The sequence below is a fragment of the Nyctereutes procyonoides genome, unplaced genomic scaffold (assembly GCF_905146905.1).
Source record: "Nyctereutes procyonoides isolate TBG_1078 unplaced genomic scaffold, NYPRO_anot_genome, whole genome shotgun sequence".
In the NCBI taxonomy this organism is placed as follows: domain Eukaryota; kingdom Metazoa; phylum Chordata; class Mammalia; order Carnivora; family Canidae; genus Nyctereutes; species Nyctereutes procyonoides.
In genome coordinates this window covers 12,114,761-12,134,944 of record NW_026575131.1, presented here as the reverse complement: position 1 = coordinate 12,134,944, position 20,184 = coordinate 12,114,761, and the positions used below count along the sequence as shown (strand labels likewise).

General features: G+C 33.5%; 1 long non-coding RNA gene across 1 annotated transcript in view; it reads left to right on the top strand.

The window, feature by feature from the left end:
- Positions 1-20,184, top strand: part of LOC129522262 (uncharacterized) — a 262,256-nt gene that overhangs the window by 197,765 nt on the left and 44,307 nt on the right. Inside the window, exon 2 of the long non-coding RNA XR_008666894.1 lies at positions 14,845-14,964. This is a non-coding gene — a long non-coding RNA (uncharacterized LOC129522262). The remainder of the gene's footprint in view (positions 1-14,844; positions 14,965-20,184) is intronic.

Below are 20,184 nucleotides of genomic sequence, written 5' to 3'. Positions count from 1 at the left end.
TCAGAAACAACGGTGGTGGCCCCAGTTAGAGGTTTTTATTTAATTGGTTTGGGTTGGGACTTGGGCATTTATTATTTTCTAAAACTCCCCAGGCATCATAATGGGAAACTGGAATTGAGATTAACCTTTCTAGATAAGCAATTCAGCCATAAAAAAGAAATGATCAGATAGGAGAATAGGAGAAGAAAGATAAAAAGTGATATATTTTTGGCTAATGGTTGCTGTTCTTCTAAGCAATGGTGATCCAGGTCTTATAACACTCAGTGCCATTACCTTCTCAAAAAAAAAAAAAAAATTAGAACTAGAAAACTGGGGAAAAGGTATGATGTTGACTTAACTAGTCCACTTCCTTGGATCCTATTAATCTGATCTAGTGCCTGTGACATGTAGTTTACAAAGTTCCATCATTCCTACAATTTGTGATTTATTGCCTTAGCTAGACCACAAGTGACAACAAGAACAAGAAGCCCCAATTAATAGCCTGTCAATTGGACTGGCCTCAGTCTTTCCAGTTTTGAGATGTGCCAACCTCATTGAGTTCTATCACTTTTATCAGAGTTTGAGCTCTAAGAAGCAACTTTGTTTTACTCTCTACATTTCTTCCCCTTTCTCTCCCTCTGCCTCTTCTTCTTTCTCAAAGGATTGTTTCATCTAAGAGGTTCAACTGGAAAGGATGGGACTATAAAACAGAATTAAAAAGCTCCACTGAACTTTTTTGTTTTGCATTATGCACTAAAAATGCCAAGTAGTTAAAAAAATAAATATCTTTTGTCTTTAAATTCATACAATAGTTAAGAGTTTTATAATTGGAATTCTTAGGATTTCCATCTTAAAACACATCCATATTATGTGTCACTAAAGTTTCTTAGCTGCTTTGCTTATAGGATAAATAGTGTTCTCAATAATTTTGTGATATATGAAAAATTCCCATTATTTAATTTTTAAATGTTACATTATTATGTGAAGTGGTTTTATTTTAACTTATATTTATGACAATTGAATGAATATTAGCACTTTTGCAAAGTCAAGGAAGCTACAAAAAATAAAAAAATAATAAGTTGCAGTTAAAAGGGCTTATACCAAACTATATCGGTAAGAGTAAAGGGCAGAAAAACATGTAATTCCTTGTTTTTTGTTTATTAACTTATAAGCCTTCTGTCTGGGCTCGTGCACTATACTATGTCTATAAAAGAAACTGTATAGCATTGTGATCTAGAGAAAGACATTAATAACATCCTTTAGGATATGTCTCTAAATGTTACAAAAACTAAGACAGCATGGAAGATCATGCAGAAATAATACAAAGGGCCGATGAGCAGGAGAACTGGTTCTGGAACAGGCTTATTGTGTAATGTTGAAGATAGTCTTCTCTACACCTCTTTTCACTAATTTATGGAATACTGGAGTACAGGGGGCAATGAGTTTGGCTAAATCAGTGGTTCAAGTATGATCTTAGAACCAGCAACATCAGCATCACCTGGGAATCTTAGGAAGTTAGATTCTCTGGACTCACCCCAGATCTAGTGAAGTAGAACACTCTGGGGCGGGGCCTAGCAATCTGTGTTTTAACAAGCTCTCCAGGGGATTCTGTTGCATGCTGTATTTTCAGAACCATTAGGAACAATTATGTTTGTATCCTATCCATAGCTAACACTCTAGAAGTCTTTCACTGATTTTCATATAATTAGAAGGTACTAAATACTGCATTCATGCAGAAAATACTGCCAAGTTGGCTCGGCACCATTTTAAACCTGGATTATTATTGTACTGGATAAGCATGAACATGCCAATTAATAAATGTTCCTAATTTATACATTGCCATCTAAACATACTTAAAAGTAGAATTCTAAAATATTAGGAATGGAAGGAACCTTAAAGCTACTTAGGTCAATTATTTCTAGCTGCCATTTTATAGTAGAGGAAACCGAGGCCCAGAAGGCTATGGCCTTGACATAATCTTTTAGATGAGACAAAAAGGCTTTGAAAAGCTTGAGTTATAGGATAGAAATAATCCTCACATTTTACTATTTTGTGTCATATAGACAGTGCCAGAGAACTACCCGAGCAACTAAATTGATTTTATACCTGTGTGCACACACAAAACAATTAGCAATTAGGAAACAGTGTGTTGCAGATTTTGACATGTATGAAATTATAGAACCAATTACTTTTTACAAGTCAACTCATGACAGTCATTTCAAATAAGGCAGACCCTGGAATCTGTTCCTTAAGGACATGGTTGACAGAATGTCCGTGCATGAAAACCGCATTCTATTTTCTAGAGATCAGATTTGGGGGGGTGAGCTAGAAGAGTAGACTGAAGATATTGATTTAAATTAAGAATTTACAGGGATGCCTGGATGGCTCAGTTAAGTGTCTGTCTTTGACTGAGATCATGATCTCTGGATCCTGTGATGGAGCCCTATGTTGGGCTTCCTTCATGCTCCCTCTTCTTTCTCTCACACACTCTCTCAAATAAATAAATCTTAGAAAAAGATAAAACAACAAATTAAGAATTTACTATTTGAAAGCTTTGCTTTCTTGAAAGAAAATCACAAATAATCCGTGCTCTCCACTAGGTTATTAGTTAATGTTATTCTTGATTTTCAGAGATGTAATTGTTAATCTTATTTCCCTATTTCCCCTCGTTGTTTACTACCCATACAATCTTGAGATAATCAGGTCATCTGAGATCCATAGGGCTTTATCTGTTAAGTGGGCATGGTAACATCTAGAGTTTCTCAAAGCAGAGAGTCAGACCAAATGATACCTTGAAAAAACGCACAGAAATGGAAAATTTAAAGGGAGAAATTGAGTTCCAGAGGATTCATCCAGGTGTCTCTGTAAACAAGATACTACTTAAAATACAAAGAGTAGTGAACTAAGAGACAAGAAGAACTGAGTCCAAATCAGTTAGTTACTACTGCTATGGCCTTGGGACCCTGAATGTTTGTGAAGAATCACAGCCTCCCACATCAGTTAAAGTTAACTTATTTATTTTAAGACATTACCCAATATAGCATTTGGTACACTTGCTATGTTATCAGTAAATCAGTGGAGGTAGATAATTCCATCAGAAGGCTGCAAGGAGACTTCCAATTATGGCCATAAAAGAGTATCTGTTGTAGATTTGACCTTTTTCTGTAAACATGTATAAAACTGGATAAAATCACACGAGTGATTTTTGAATATTGGATGGCAGGAAATATAGGACTATGATTCATGAGAGAAGGCAAACAGGTGAATCCTAGGGTATACCCAACTGTTTTCCTAGATGCACATTCTCCATTGTGGTATAGGAAGGAAGAACACAAACAAAGCCTAGTGATCTTGCTGAGTTGAAGAGATAGAAATTAGAATTCAGGAATGGTGAGACAGCTAAAATTTGACTGTAGAGCATGGGATAGAAGTTGCACAGCAAGAGAGAGAGAGAGAGAGAGAGAAAGGGGGGGCAGTGATTGGGAGAGAGAAGAAAAGGAAGGGAAACACTGGAGACCTGCAGAGAAGTCCTCTCAAATTTTTTAGCATATACCAATATGTGTACCTATAGGGTAATACTCCATGAGACTGAGCAAAGAACAATTGGCAGGGAAGTAATAGTTACTGGGGAGCTGTAAGCCAAAGTTCATAGAAAGCAGGAGCCTTTTAAATTCCCATAAGCCAGAGTGGAGAGTCATCACTGAATAAGCATAGAATATACTCAAAACTCCAGGGTAGTGACACTTTAACAGTAGCCCTAGAGTAAAGGCTACAATAGACAGTTAAAAGCTCATAAGCTTCTATATCTCTGCAAGGATCAACCAGATTTACAGTAACATTTGAAGGGCTTGACAGAATAAAGTCTAGCTCCCTTTCAGGAACTCAGTAAAATCCAGTACTTAACACTCAACAGCATAAAATCTATAATATCTGGCTTCCATCAAAAATGGAAATATGCAGAGAAGGAGGAAAATATAAACAGTATATAGGAGAAAAAAATCAAAGAGCTTGAGGGATGAGGATGAGGATGAGTTGATAAAAACAGTGGGTAAAGACTTTTAAACAACTATTGTACATATAGTATATAGGACTAAGGAAAAGATTTAAAGGAAAATATGACACATAAGGAGAAAAAAAGAAAATATAAAAACCAAATGCAATTTCATAATTTAAAAAATATCTAAAAGAAAACTTTTGTTAATGAACAGATTGGGCACAGCAGAAGAAAAGATGAGTGACATTGAAAACATAGAAATAGAAACTATCAAGTCCAAAGCAAAAGAAACTTCAGAAAGCACACACCTCAGTGACGTGTGGAACAATATCAAGCAGTCTAACAATGGAACATGTACTAGAAGTCACAAAAGGGGAAGACAGAAACTATAGTTGAAGAAATGAGAGATTTTCAGATTTTTTTTTTTAGCAATTTTCTATTTCTTTTTTAAAAGATTTTATTTATTCATGAGAGACAGAGAGAGAGGCAGAGACATAGGCAGAGGGAGAAGCAGGCTCCCTGCAGGGAGCCTGATGTGGGACTTGATCCCAGGACTTGGGATCATGTCCTGAGCCAAAGGCAGACACTGAACACTCAGCCACCTAGGCGGGTCTTTTTAGCAATTTTGAACAAAAAGTTTTCATTTGTTTCAACAATACAGTGCTAAACACTGAAGCCACAGATTGAAGAAACTAAAAAAAAAGTTAACACACACAATTCACACTGACATTTGTCATGATCATACTTATAAAAACCAGTGATTGAAGAGAAAACCTCAAAGAAGCCAGAAAAAAGGACATGTATGAAGTAACGAATTAAGAATGACTGCAGACTTCTCATCACAAATTTATAAATCAGAAGACAAGGGAACTTTTTTTTTGAAGTTTTTATTCAAGTGTTTTGTCTATGTTACTGGCTTGCCTTTTTATTATTGATTCCTAGGAGTTCATAAATAATCTGGAAACAAATCTTGAGTCAAATATATGTATTGTGCATATTTTCCCTCTCTTTGCTTGTCTTACCATTTCTTAATCATGTCTTTTAATTGGAAGTTTTTCATTTTGATAGTGTCCAATTTCTCCTTTTTAAATGTATTTTATGCTATTTTTTCCTAGTAACTTATTGTCTACTTCAAGGACATAAAGAATTTCTCTATTTTTTCTAGATATATTATAGTTTTAGCTTTACATTTAGATGTGTGATCCATCTGGTATTAACTTCTGAGTATGGTGGAGATGGATATGAGGTTAATTTTTTTCCCCCAATCTCTGAGAAGATGTAAGAATGCTAGAGAAAAAAAAAGTAGTGTAGAATAAAACTCAGGCCCACTCAAATATCAAATTGAAAATGAATTTACAAAAGAGATTGAGAGAAGGTACATAGTTTTATCCAATTGTTCCAGAATAATTTGTTTAAAAGATTTTCTCCCTGACTTGCATTGGCGCCTTTGTCAGAAATTAATCAATTATATGAGTGTGAGTCTATTTCTGGAATTTGTCCTGCTCCATTGATCTGGGGAACAATAATTTTGACATATTGAAATGAAACCAAAACCAAACTGTAGACATAGAATTCTATAACCAGAAAAAAAATTAGAATAATGAAGGCAAATGAAGTTATCTCAGTAGATAAAAACAGCAACCACCACAACATGATTTAACTATATTCTGTATATAGGAAGTCTCCTTTAAAAATAAATACACAAGTATATAAAAAGTAAAAACTAAAAATTATATATCTTGGAAAAACTAAATATTAAAAGTTTGGAGTGGCAATATAAATATTATGCTAGTAGACTTAAGATCCAGGAATATCCCTGGGAGGGATAAAGAGGACATTTCCTAAAGACAAAAGGTTAATGTTTTAGAAAGACCCAGAATCTGAACTATGTTTGCACCTAACAACTTCAGAATACCTGAAGTAAAACAGAAATGAAAGAAGTAGGCAAATCTATGATTATAGATGAAAATTGCAACCTTCTTTTCCCTGTGACTAATAAAACACATAGAGCAAAAATCAATAAGGATATTGAAGATTTGCTAAATATTACAAATTACCTTGCCTAGCTTCACATTTATGGAACATTCTGTCCAGCAACAGCAACACATTCTTTTAAAATGCACGCGTAATATCTACCCAGGTAATCATGTCTTAGGTCATAGAACAACTAGATATGTTTAAGAATTGAAATCATATAGAGAATTTATTACTACCAAACAGTAAGTTACTAACAGAAAAATGACCAGAGTGTCCCCAGACATTTGGAAATTAAACATACACTTCTAAATGACTTAAGGGGCAAAGAAGAATTACACACACACACACACACACACACACACACACACGTGTGCACTCAGTTATTTTGAACTAAATGAAGATGAAAACACAAATAACAAAGTGGGTGGGGTATATCCAAAATAGTGCTTAGAGATATATTTATAGTTTCAAATTATATTGGAAAAGAAGAAAGGTCTCTAATAAAAAATAAAATTTCCATCTTAAGAAGCTAGAAAAAGCCATGTAACAGTATGGGGAAAATTGTGCCTTGTTTCAACAGTTTTGCTAATTTTTAGGCTGAAAGATGACAGATGCCAAGAATTTACCTTATGTTGAATTAAAATCAGTATTTCTCTAAAAAAAAAACAAAAACAAAAACAAAAAAGAAGCTAGAAAAAGAGGACAAGTTAAACCAAGAGTAGAAGGAATAGTAAAGATAAGAGGAAAGAAATCACAAAAAAGAAAATAGACCAGTAGAGAAAATAAGTAAAACTGAAAGCTTACTTTTTGAAAGCATCAATAAAATAGACACCAAGCAAACCTCTGGCCATAGTGATAAAGATACAAGAGAGAAAATATAAATTAGCAGTATCATGAATGATTGTGAGATATCCAACAAAAGGATGATAAATGTCATGACACCAAATATAGGTAAATACATTTAACAACTTGGATGAAATGGGCAAAGTCTTTGAGAAATATTTTTTTAATCATATGTGATGCCAGAAGAAATAGGCTGAAGAATCTTATATCAATTAAAGAAGTTTGATTTGTAATTCAAATGCTTTCCTTATTAAATGCAGCATGATATCCTAGATTGGATATCTAGTAGAAAAATTATTGAAATCTGAATAGTCTGTAGTTAATAGTAATGCACCAGGATTAATTTCTTAGATTTTATAAATATACCATGATTGCGTAAGATGCTAGCATTAGGGTAGTGGTTCTCAACCAGGAATAATTTGTCCCCCTTTGGAAATATTTTTGGCTGTCGCAACTGGGGGAACAGTGCTGCCGGCATCTAGTGGGTAGGGGCTAACCATATTAGTAAATGTCCCATAATGCATGTAAGACATCCTCCATAGCCAAGTATTAGCCAGTCTTAAATATCAGTTGTGTCAAGGTGGAAAGGCCCCACATTTGGGAAAACTAAGTGAAGGATAAATGGGAACTCTGTACTATCTTGGTAACTTTTCTGTAAATCTAAAATTAGTCTAAAATAAAAAGTTGATGTAAAACAATTCTTCCCATAAGGAAAATTTCAGGTTCAACTTGCTTTACTGGTTATATTCTTTCTATCAAACATTTAAGGATAAATAATATCAATTTTATACAAATTTTTTTCAAAATATATAGATGGAATACTAATTTTAAGAGGCCAGCACAATTCTTTGTTCCTTTATCCCTATTTCCCACTCTCTCATATTCCCTATTCTCTCTTTTGGTCTGCTTTTAAATATGTGGCCATTTTGTTTCATGATAAGGAAGATGGTAATATAATTATGGAAAAGTAAAGACAATCAGTGGGCTTCCTCTCAGTCACCTCTTTGCTGCTCATTTTATTTCTCTGAGTTTACCTAGATTTCTCTGCCTCAGAAATGGGATCTTGGACCTGGCATGTGAAACATGGGTTGCTAGTGGTATGGTGGCTTTCCATGTAGAAATTTCTGGTCTTGTGTGTCTAGGCAAGTTCCCAAAGATAAGCCCTGTCACTACTGAATAAAGTAATTAACCCCGAGCAAGCTATCACGTTCAACTGGGCCTCTCTCTTCTGTGCTTTGCTTTTTCAGCAACCAGATATATAGAACTTAAATTAGTAGGACAATAAAATTGCCTGGTGTACATCTTTGTAAACTCCATAATTATATAGGGGTCCATGCCTCTCTTTGTCCTTGGAAATTTCCTAAATGTCTCTGAGAGTCCTAACTTGCTGGTAACTCCTCCACCCTCTTACCCATCTGCCTTCCAGAAGAGCCTGTGTTGTAGAAAGAGCAATTGCATGTAATGTAAACCTTTCTCTTCCCTCCATCAGCTCACCCATTAGAAACACAGAGCAGTGGGAGGTTTAACATCTTCACTAACCTGGAAACTAGCAGTTTTCTCCGGGGAAGTTACGGGAGCATGGGTTAATGGGAGCATTTCATTATCTGGTGAAATCTTGGTGTGCCTGGGGACCAATTAGGGAGCTCTTGAAGTCATACTTCTCACAACCTAACAATAACTTCAATTACAGTAATTTAGAGAGGGCATACTTTAGATATCAGCTCCCTAACTTTTTATGAAATGTTTTGCTGTTTCATTAAAAGTCTGCCTTTTACTGAAACATACATATTATAGGAATGTGTTGTAAACACATTCTCGTAGTGTGGCTCAATGTCATGATTTAGCCTGATCCCTATGGTTTTCTGCTTCTCTCATGATAACTTTGCTAAAGTTGTTTTAAATGTCTCAAGGAAGTAGTTTAGGTCCACCACAACTCATTTCATGTTCTTTAGCTATAGACCTTGACAAGTTGATTTTATGTTAAAGGGATGAGCATTTTTGCAAACCATCCCAAGCAGCACTTCCCCTCTCCCCCAACCCTAAAGAAAATAGAAGCTTATTTGGGGTTGGTCAAATATTAGAAATATTATACAAAATCAGATAGAAGAAGGTAAGACAGACAAAAGGATGTTAATGAAGATGTTTGAAAGTAGGGATTATAATAAGGAAAATTATAAAAGCATTCTTTAAAGTAGGAACTCAAGAAGATCCCCAGAATTTTGGTTGAATGAATGGTGTACTCAATCACTTTCCACTCACCAAAAGTGTTCTGTGCTCTTCAGCGAAATGGCAGAAATTATGTATGAAAATACTATATGCTAGTGTTCAGTTGCCAAGTATGGATGTTAAAAGATGGGGGGCACTATTTCACTTGCTGAGTGAAAACACTTGCTAAGTGAGTTGCTTCCCCAATTCAACTGAGGACTACTAAATAATTAAGTTGAGCTTCAGGATGGTCCCTCCTTCCCTTCCACTTTTACATTCCTGCTGATAAGTTATTCTCTCATGAATGATACTACTTGTCTGTAGATTAAGATGCCACCTAAGGCCATAGATTCACTATCCCTGGGAAGTGCATTTTGAAATGTGTAGTGAGGAGAGGATAGGTTGGCCTATTCTCTTTAGAGATCTTCTCTTCCATTTGTGATTTGCATCACCATAGATGCAAATTTTGGGACCATGGGACAGTGTTTGATAAGTGAAAAGCCAACTAATTCCTTTGCTGTAATCAACTAAACTCATTATTAAATGGGCCTTTGATTCTAAAATGTAATTATAAACACAGTGAATGTGGCAGTAAGAACATGAAGACAAGTAACTTCATGTAAGGAAGAAAAAATTTATTTACCATTTGGGAAGCCATGTTTTTTGTGATCTAAAGACACATCTAAAATTATTTTCATATTTAATAAGATAAATTGGTGTCCACTTATGTCCTCATATCTCATTCTCCCAGCCTTTGCATATTTTGCTGCTTAAAGCAAATACTTGTGATCATCAGAGGATGGTTCTTGGATTTGGAGCACCCCTACCCCTTAGGAAAAGTCAGAGATGCTTGATCATTTACCTCCCTCCTACCCCAGGCTAACTATGATAGAATAGCTTTCTGATGTATCAGTAGAAGAGTCCAATCTCCTTTGATTGACTCCAGAGAGACAGACCTGGAGTTTTATGTTAATATTCCAGAATTCCCAGCAGGATCAAGCAGTCTCTACTTCTATCTAAAGTCATACCCTTGTTGGCTGCTACTTCTTTTCTGTCCTCCTTTTGCCACTCCCTGACAGGTTTCTTCTGAGAGCATTTTCTTTCTTTCTTTTTTTTTTTATTTATGATAGTCACACACACACACACACACACACACACACACACACACACACACACAGAGAGGCAGAGACACAGGCAGAGGGAGAAGCAGGCTCCATGCACCGGGAGCCCGATGTGGGATTCGATCCCGGGTCTCCAGGATCGCGCCCTGGGCCAAAGGCAGGCGCCAAACCGCTGCGCCACCCAGGGATCCCCTGAGAGCATTTTCTTAGCAGATTATTACATTCAAATCATTGGTTCAGATTGTATTTCTGGAGGAACTTGATCCCAAGATACCCGTACAGTTATAAATGGGAAACATGGTGGACTCACACAGGGATTCTTCTTTTACAGTAACAACAGGGTTTGTAAATAGGTTGGAACTATCTTTTTCTCCAGTATTCTGTAGCCGCTGGCCCTATTTTTGGCTCATAAAACCAGCAGTGAATTTATATAATAGACTCCAACAGATTACGTATCATCTTGCTTATCTGTCAGAAAGATATTGTAGTATCTATTTTTTAAGGTTGAAATGGAAAATTTTTCCCACTAAAGCACTGAATTCAAGTCAACAACATGCATTCTTAAGAATTCCGTAATACATGTACATCATACCCAACTCTGAGGAATTCAATAAGTATCTCATACAATATTATGTTTACTCACTCTGGGGAGTTCTTAATATGCACTTTACAGGGATTTTAATCAATTCTCTTCTTTAATAAAAGTGAAAGAAACAGTAATAGTGCATATAAAATATGTACAATGAAATGATGGGTGGATTTTATACAAACACAAGATTGAAAAATGTAAGGCTTGGCAGCTAATATAAAAATTCACTTTAAACAGGGGTGTCCTGAAGCTTGAATTTGCTTGTGAGGCTTTAAAGTCATTTATCCAGTTCAGTGTTTAATGAAATTAAAGAGAGTTACAGAAACATTATAATTAGGCTCTTAAGATTTAAAATAAAGTTTAAACTCTTTTAGCCAATGAAATACAAAGGTAAAGTTGACCTTTGCTATCACTGAGATACTACATTATTGAGATTGATGTAATAAAAGTTTTTGGTCCTTCGAATGTGGGAAGGACTTCTGATTCAACCAATGCTGATTGAGACTTCCTTTCTAGGTTCCATGGTAGCCACTTTGGTATCTATTATCTTAATTATTGTTAATTACAATTTATGAGATAAAGATATTTTCTCTTTTTTGCAGTGAAGGAGACAGGTTTGAATAGTTAAACTGCCACAAATCACAGCAATAGCAGGCAAAAATGGGATTCTAATCTGGGTCTATCAGATCCATTTTCTGGGCTGTTTGCAGTCTTTCCAATTGCTTAACGAATGAAAAATATAATCTCCTATACCTGTGGTTCGAGGTAAACAACGTTTCCAAGCAGTTGAAGGAGCCATGATCATTTTAAGCTGGCTGTATTGCTGGGCAATTTATATTGATATTTAGATTATTTTATCTGTTGGCATTTTTATACCAGGTTGCTGGGAGAAGGCTTCTGCTCCAGTTTTCTTCTATCTGAGTAATATTTGGTAGAGAAAATAAATCACAGGGTAGAAGGTATTCATGTGCAACATTCTACCACTTATTTGCAGAAGTGAAAAATACATATCAGCCACTGACAAGCATCAGATTTTTCTCTCCATGTTTATGCTGGTTTCATATCACTCAGAGAGGAAAAGTGCTTGCCTTTTGATTTATGTTCACTGACAATGAAATGTCCATGATGATTAATTACGCTGCTCTGAGATTTTGCTGTGGTGCTTACCTCTGGAGCCCCAAATCTGAAGCAAATAAATGTCTTATGTCCTGCCATAGAGCAACCATTAAACTTACTTTCTTTTAACCAAGTGATACACAATTTGAACTGGATGTAGTACTTTAAAAATTAGTTTATAATGTAAATTTCTGTTTTTTAATAGGGTAATGGTTCTTAATTGAACATATGTAACTATACATTTTTAGGGCCATCTCTCATAGACTATAGATGGGAATTTAAAGGAATTTTTAAAAGTATATTGCAAGCCACAGAAATGTTAACATTTTGTAATTTCTTATATTTGTGTTCATTCTAAAAAATAAGGATTAAGTACAATGATGATAACTTAAGCTTTACATTGTAGGGATAAAGTGGAATAGTCAAATACCTACCTGTATAGGATGGATAAGTAAATATTAAAATACCTGTAGGATAGAATTTTATACATACCTTTGAAATCATTGTTTATAAGTTTTGATTATGTATTATAATTTAAAGTGTAAACATCTGGATGTTATATTCTTAATACATTACTGTGTGAAAAACAATACATGTAAAAAGAAGGAAATGTGTAAATATTAAATATTTTCTATTTTTAGATAGTGAAACTAAATATTTTTATTTTCCTTTTGAAATTTCAATTTTTCTCAATTTTCAACAATGTGTACATATTTTAGCACCAAATACTTATTACAAAAGGTAGACAGAAGTTTAGAGTGTTTTTAGAGAATTTTTTGTTAAATTTTTTTTTTTTTATCTGGCATGATATACGCAAAGTTGTGATTTGGAGCAAGGATCCACATATTACTGTTCATGGCTATATCTTTTTTTCTTTCAGTTTATTTTTTTATTGAAATATTAACATACAGTGTTATATTAGTTTTAGGTGTACAACAAAATGATTCAACAATTCCTTATATTCCTCATTGGTTACTGTGATAGTATAATCACTCTGTGTCATCAAACAACATTATTACAATCTTTCTGACTATGTTCCCTATGCTGTACTTTAATCTCTGTGGCTTTTTTTTTTTTTTTATAACAGGAGGTTTATGCATCTTAATTCCTTTTATCTCTTTAACCCTTCCTCCCAGTCACCTTCCCTCTGGCAACCAATCAGTTTGTTCTCTGTATTTAAGAGTTTGTCTTTTGTCTTCTTTCTCTCTTTGTTCCTTAAATTCCACATATAATAAGTGAAATCATATAGTATTTGTCTTTCTCTGACCTATTTCACTTAGCACAATACCCTCTAGCTAATCCATATTGTTGCACACAGCAATATCTTACTCTTTTTTATGGCTAAGTGATATTTCATTGTATATGTGCATGTATGTATGTATCACATCTTCTTTATCCATCTGCTGCCTGTTTTTGTAAATCATGTTTAATTGTAACACAGCTACCACATCTGTTCATTTATTTATGGTCTAGAGCTGGTTTTACATTCCAACAGCAGAGTTGAATAGTTGTGACCATAAAGATTAAAATATTTATTGCCTGGTCCTTTTCAAGTTCTAGAATAATAAAGCAACTCTAATAAACAAATTTGTATTTATGTGATGTTAGTTTATATTCTTGAAAATATATCCAACTTCATATGCATATTTTGGAAACAAATAAGTTAACTGGAAAAACAGTGGAACAGGATAGAGATAATCCACAGTTTGTACCATGTTTGTGTTTATATTTAGAGCTAGACCTTGCCACTTGGTAAGCTGATAATTCATTTGTTCTTAAAAGATTTAAGATTAAGAACTTAGGAGAAACACAAAGTAGTTGAAATTAATGACAAATAATTTTATTTATATACATAAACCTGTGCTCATATATGGAGAGATAAATGTATATATGGATAGATAGATAGATAGATACAATTTTTTTTTTTTTTTTTTTTTTTTTTTACCATTTTTTCTTTTTAGCATGGTGGTATTCCCTGCTGGTGTTTTAAGCTATTCTCTTCTTTAATTTTGCTTACCTCTTCTTTTTTGTGTAACATAGTGTTAGTGATCTGTTTGCCCTTTGGTCCTAGAGCTTGACAGCCATGGTTCTAACTACTATATTAATTATGTTTTAAAGCCTGTTCTATATCTGCAGGAATGGTGATGGAAGGGATGGTGTGTCGCATAGGGGAGATTCTCTCAGTTTGGGTTCAACTCGTATTGTGATACTGTGTCAAATACCCTATACCAGAAGTTACTACACCTATTAAGGGAAAATGCACAATGGTGAAGGGAATTCTTACACCAGCCTTCAGAGTATTTCTCCAATGGAGAACTGATTTTCCCTCAGAGCATGTCAGCTCTAGCACCCATTTCTACCTGTATTCAGATAGAATAGGGAAAAAATAAGGATACTCACATAGTAGTTAGCTTCTCATCTGATTTCAGGATATTAATGGAAGTTCTAGGGATTGTTTTCAACTCATTTTATGGTATATATGGTGGTAATAAGGACAAGGGCTGGCTTTGCTCTCTTAGCTCTGATATAGAATTTTACATTTATTTATTTAGATGCCGATATATTTTAATTTCATGATATTAGATTCCTCCTTCCCCTTAGATTATTATTGGGGAACTTATTTTTGGAAGGTTGCTATTATTTGCTCATTTGATCGTAGCTTAGGGTAGGAAAATTGTCTTTATCCAGAGGTCCTATAGTTTTATTCTAATTGAGTAGAGGTTATTTTCACATTTAAGTCTTTGCTTTCATGTCATTATTTAAACAGTATGTTTTTTATTGTTTAGTTTTTTAAAAATGAAATTTTATTTTTTAAGGATGGTTTGGATTTATAGAAAAAAATGCCAAGATGATGCAGAGTTCTCATATACTCTGCACCCAGTTTTGTCTGTCTTATTAACATCTTATATTACTGTGGTGCATTGTAATAATTAATGAACCAACTTCAATAAATTATTGAATAAAGTCCATATTTTATAAGATTTCCTTGATTTGTATCTAATGTCCCTTTTCTATTCCAGGATCCATCTAGAACATCCAGGACTATATTTAGTCCTCATGTGTCTTTCGGCTTCCCTTGGTTGCAACAGGTTCTTAGACTTGCGTTGTTGATGATGACCTTGACAATTTGAGGAGTATTGGTAAGAAACATTGTAGAATGTCTTTCTATATGGGTTTGTATGGTGTTTTTCTAATGATTAGACTGAGGTTATGTGTTTTGGAGGAGATTACAGAGGTAAAAAGCCATTTTATTATATCAAGAGTTCATATTTATCTTTGTTGATGTTGACTGTGATCATTTGGGTGAGGTGGTGCTTGTCAGTTCTCTCCATCCTAAAGTTACTCTTTTTTCCCCCCTTTTCCCATTCTGTACTCTTGGGAAAGAAGTCACTATACAGTCTACATTTAAGGGATTGCTCCTTGATGCAATATCTATATAAATTATTTGAAATTATTCTGCATAGCAGATTTTTCTTTTCTAACCTATTCATTCATTTATTCTATTAAGGACTCATGGATATTTTATACTTTGTTATTATCCAAATTCTATTTGTTGCTCAACTTGTTCTATGGTTGACCATTGGTATTGTTTCAGTTGCCTTTAACATGCTTGCATCACTGTGGTTTCATTCTCCCAGGACTTTATTCTTGTGTATCTTTTGCCGATTACAGAATCAACCATTTCTCCAAGGATGCCTGGTTCCTTTTTTTTTTTTTTAATAAAAAAGTTTTTATTCTATTCTATACATTCAATGCTTACATACACATTTACTAGAATGTCAGAACTGGAGCTAGGGAATCCTAGAATGGGAAACCTACAAGAAACAATACCCATTTTATATCTTCCATTGTTTTAAGCTCCATGAATTAAATTTTGTATTTAGTCAAGTATCTGGATGATTACCATCAAGTTTACAATAGTATGATGAATAAAATATTTACATACAAAGTGGACCTTCTTAGCATCTTTTATCTACCCTGTTCTCTTTCCATTTCATTCTTCATTCAGCATTCAAAAGGCTTAGCAAACTAACAGTTTGCTAATCATCATCATTTTTTAAAACTTTCTCTATATAATCATCCTCATTTCTATCAAAGATACTGGGGATACTTTAGGAATAAAGAACTGGGCACTAGTTGTGCTCATTATTACTGGAGTGTCATTACCTCTAGGGTCTCACAGTTAACAGAACAAAGAAGTAATATGTATGAACTCATGTTATACATGTCTATAAATATTTCTATATCTACATCTATATTAAGACAAATATTCCTACTGATGTCTCCAACTATGACTCATCATCATTTGGATTATTCAAACCTCTTTCCCTTGCTTATCTATGAACTCACATCCCAATCCACTGAGAAATCTGGCTATCAACATTGGGCATCCATTTGCTTAATTGTTTAATTTCATTATGCACGTATAGCAATATCAGAATTTTTAACCCATATGTCCATGGGAAACAGCTTTATTAGCTACATTATGATGCTTATGTTTAGCTTCTTTTGTCTTTAGTATTAAAGACTCCACTCATTTCTAAAGTAGTTAGATCATTAATTTATTTCCTGCTCCCCTTTAGTGTGGTCATTTCATAACACAATACAATTAGATTGTTTTGTCACATTCTTCATTACGTACTGAAATTTCTCCTAATCTACATGATTTTATAAAAATTTGTGTATATTAAGGTTCATTCTTTGTGTTGTAAAGTTCCATGGATTTTGGCAAATTCATGTTATCATGTATCCACAATTACAGAATCACACAGAAACATTTTACTGCTCTGAAAAAATGTCCTATGCCTCATGATTTTAACCTTCTTTCATTCCTTCTCTTTCCCTGGCAACCACTGATCTTTCACTGTCTTTATAGCTTTGCCTTTTCAGAATATCTCATAATTGGTATTATACAGCCCCTTTCAGATAGGCTCCTTTCATTTAGCATTATACTTTTAAGATTCATCTGTTTTTTTCTTGGTTTGTTCACTTAGTTCTTTTGCATACTGAATAGTATTCTCGTATGAATATACTACAGTTTGTTGATCTAGTCACCTATTTAAAGACTTATTAGTTGCTTCCACTTTGGGATGATTATGAATAAATTTGCTATAAATATTAACAGGCAGGTTTCTACGTGGACATAAGTTTTCAAATCATTTGGGTTAATACTTAGGGATATGAATGCTGGATTGCATGGGCAGACCATACTTAGTTTTGTAAGAAATTCCAGGAGTTTTTTGGGGTTCTTTGGAGTTTTCTGTATAGACAAAAGGTAGTTGTGTTTCTGCCTTTCCTTTCCTTGTATTTTATATCTTTTCCTTTTCTTATTGCACAGTATAAACTTTCCATTATTACATTGTATAGGAGTTGTTAGGACATCCTTTGTTTTTCCTGATCTTAGGAATAAAGCATCAGGTTTGTCACTATTAATTATGATGTTAGCTTAGCTGTATTTTTTTTGTCTTTTTGTAAATGTTCTTTATCAAGATGAGGAAGTTCACATCTGTTATATTGTTCTGAAAGGTTTCATAATGAATGGGTGTTGAATTTTTCAAATGCTTTTTCTGTATTTACTGATGTGATTATGTGACTTTTCCCCTAATCTCTTGATATAGTGGGTTACACTGATTTTTTGAATGTTGACCTAGCTTTGCATACCTGGAATAAATCCCACTTGGTCATGGTGTGTAATTTTTTTGTATACATTTGTACATTCAATTTCCTTATATTTTCTTGATGATTTTTTGCATCTGTGTTCATGAGAGATATTAATCAAAAAAAGTGTGTTAATTATTGATTCAATTTGTTTAATAGATTTAGGCTTTAAAATATTAACTTTCTTTGTGAGTTTTGGTAGCTGGCATCTTTCCAGTAATTGGTCCATTTCATCTAAGTTAAAAAATTTGTGGCCAATGAGTTGTTTATAGTATTCCTTTACTATCATTTTAATGTCCATGGAACTGATAGGGATAACTTCTCTTTCACTTTTGTTATTTGTAATTGTATTTTCTCTCTCTTTCTCTATTGTTTTGTTACCTTGTCTAGAGGTTTGTTAATTTTTTTTTTTTTTATCATTTCAAAGAACTTACTTTGGTCACTTTCTTGTTTTCCTGTTTTCAAATTTATTGATTTCTGTTTTTGTTATCATTTCTTTTCTTCAGCTTGTTTGAATTGCTTTTTTCCCCCTCTAGTTTCCTGTAGTGGAGCTGAGATTATTCATTTTCATTCTTTATTATTTTATATATATGAAGTTAATGATATGTATTTTCTTCTGAGCATCCCTTTTACTGCATTCTACAAATTTGGTAAATTGCATTACCATTTTTACTTAGTTCAAAATATTAAAAAATTTCTCTTGAGATTTTGACCTATATGCAATTTAGAAGTGTGCTGTAATCTACAAATATTGGGGGATTTTCCATTTACGTTTCTCTTAGAGATTTCTAATTTAATTCTGGATTGAGAATATACTTTGTATTGTATAATCACTGTTCTTTTAAACTTGTTATGTTGTATATTATAGACCAGAATGTGATCTATCTTTGTGAATATTCCACGTGAGTCTGAGAAGAATGTTGATTTTGCATCTGTTGGATGCAATATTTTATAAATGTCAGATCAAGTGAAGGATAGTGTTGTTCAGATCATTTCTATTATAACTGATTTTCATTCCAGTTGCTCTATCAATTACATAGAGGGGGGGTTGACATATCCAACTATAATAGTGGATTTATCTATTTTACTTTGTAGTCCTGTTAATCATTACATTTATTTTAGTGTTCTGTTAGTAGGTGCATACAGATGAAATATTATTATATCTTCTTGCAATTTTGACTGTCTTATTATTCTGAAATTCCTTCTATTTCCTGGTCTAAATTCTGTTTTGTGTGAAATTAACATAGTTGCTCCAACTTTCTTTTGATTAGTACCAGTAGGGTAAGTAATTCTCCATCTTAATATATTAAGTGTAACACATAAAATCTTTTATTTATGACGTATTTTACTATTTATAAAAATGACATATATATTTAGTATAGAAAGTTAAGAAAATGCAGAAAAATGACAACATTATCCATAGTCCCACTCCAATGCTAAAATTTTGGTTAAAATTTTTGTTTTTCTTGTGACCTTCCTTTCCCACTATGGAGCACATGTAAATTGAATCTATATTGAGATTCAAATGTACCTAGGGATGTCCTAGCTAACAACAATGACAAAATAATTAGAAATAGCCTACTGGAAGTTTCTATTAATTAGAAGATGAAGAGACTTCAAATATTGCTTATTTTTCTAAATAGTAAACACATAAAGTACCCCATTTGTATGGGTATCTACTCATTGATCATATTCTCTGAACCTTGACTCTGAATTTATTTTTCTTTCCCTAGAAATAACCACTTTAATACTTTGTGGTATATTAAAATTAGAATATATTCTATATATATTCTAGAATAGGCAGCTTAAAAAAACACAACTGCATGTACTATAAACACTGTCTGCCCTAGTCCTTGAAATATAATTATTGATAGATATAGATGCTATTGAACTTTTATCATTAAGAGTCAACCATATTACATTCTGAAGAAACATATATAAAAATATCTTTTTCTACAGCTTTTCCAATATGGTGTTTACCAGATTATTTATATATTTCTATTAAATAGCATTCCATCTAACAGTTACGCTATACATTATAGTTGCATTTCTTTAAAAGAAAGGTTTTTTTTCTAGATTTTTTATTTATTCATGAGAGACACAGAGACAGAGAGGCAGAGACACAGGCAGAGGGAGAAGCAGGCTCCATGGATCACGCCCTGGGCGGAAGGCAGGCACTAAACCTCTGAGCCACCTAGGGATCCCTAAAAGAAAGTTTTAAGAACTGCTACATGTGTGTAACAGTTGTATTTTTCTCTGAACTAGCTGTTACACTGTTTACCTATGTTTCTATTCTATTATTGGTTTTGCCATGTAACTTATAGAAATTCTTTGTATAACTTAGTCCTCTGTGGTATGTACCGGAAGCTTTTTGTTTGGTTTGTTTTTTTGCTGTGTTGACATTTAAAATTTTTCTGTAGTTGAACTCATATCCCTTCTTCTATGTCTCTGGGCTCTGTATCTTACTTAGGAATACATTTTCCATTCTGGCATTACTAAAGAAATTTATGATTCCTTTTCTTAAAATTATTTTATCCATTAGGTTTTTATCTTGCTGGAAAGCATGAAATAGCAATCCAACCTAATTTTTTTTTCAGATTGCTGTGAAGTTTTTCTAGACTCATTCCTTCAAAAATAAACATTTAAAAAATTGATTTGAAGTACTACCTTTATTATATATTAAATTCCCAAATGTAATTGAA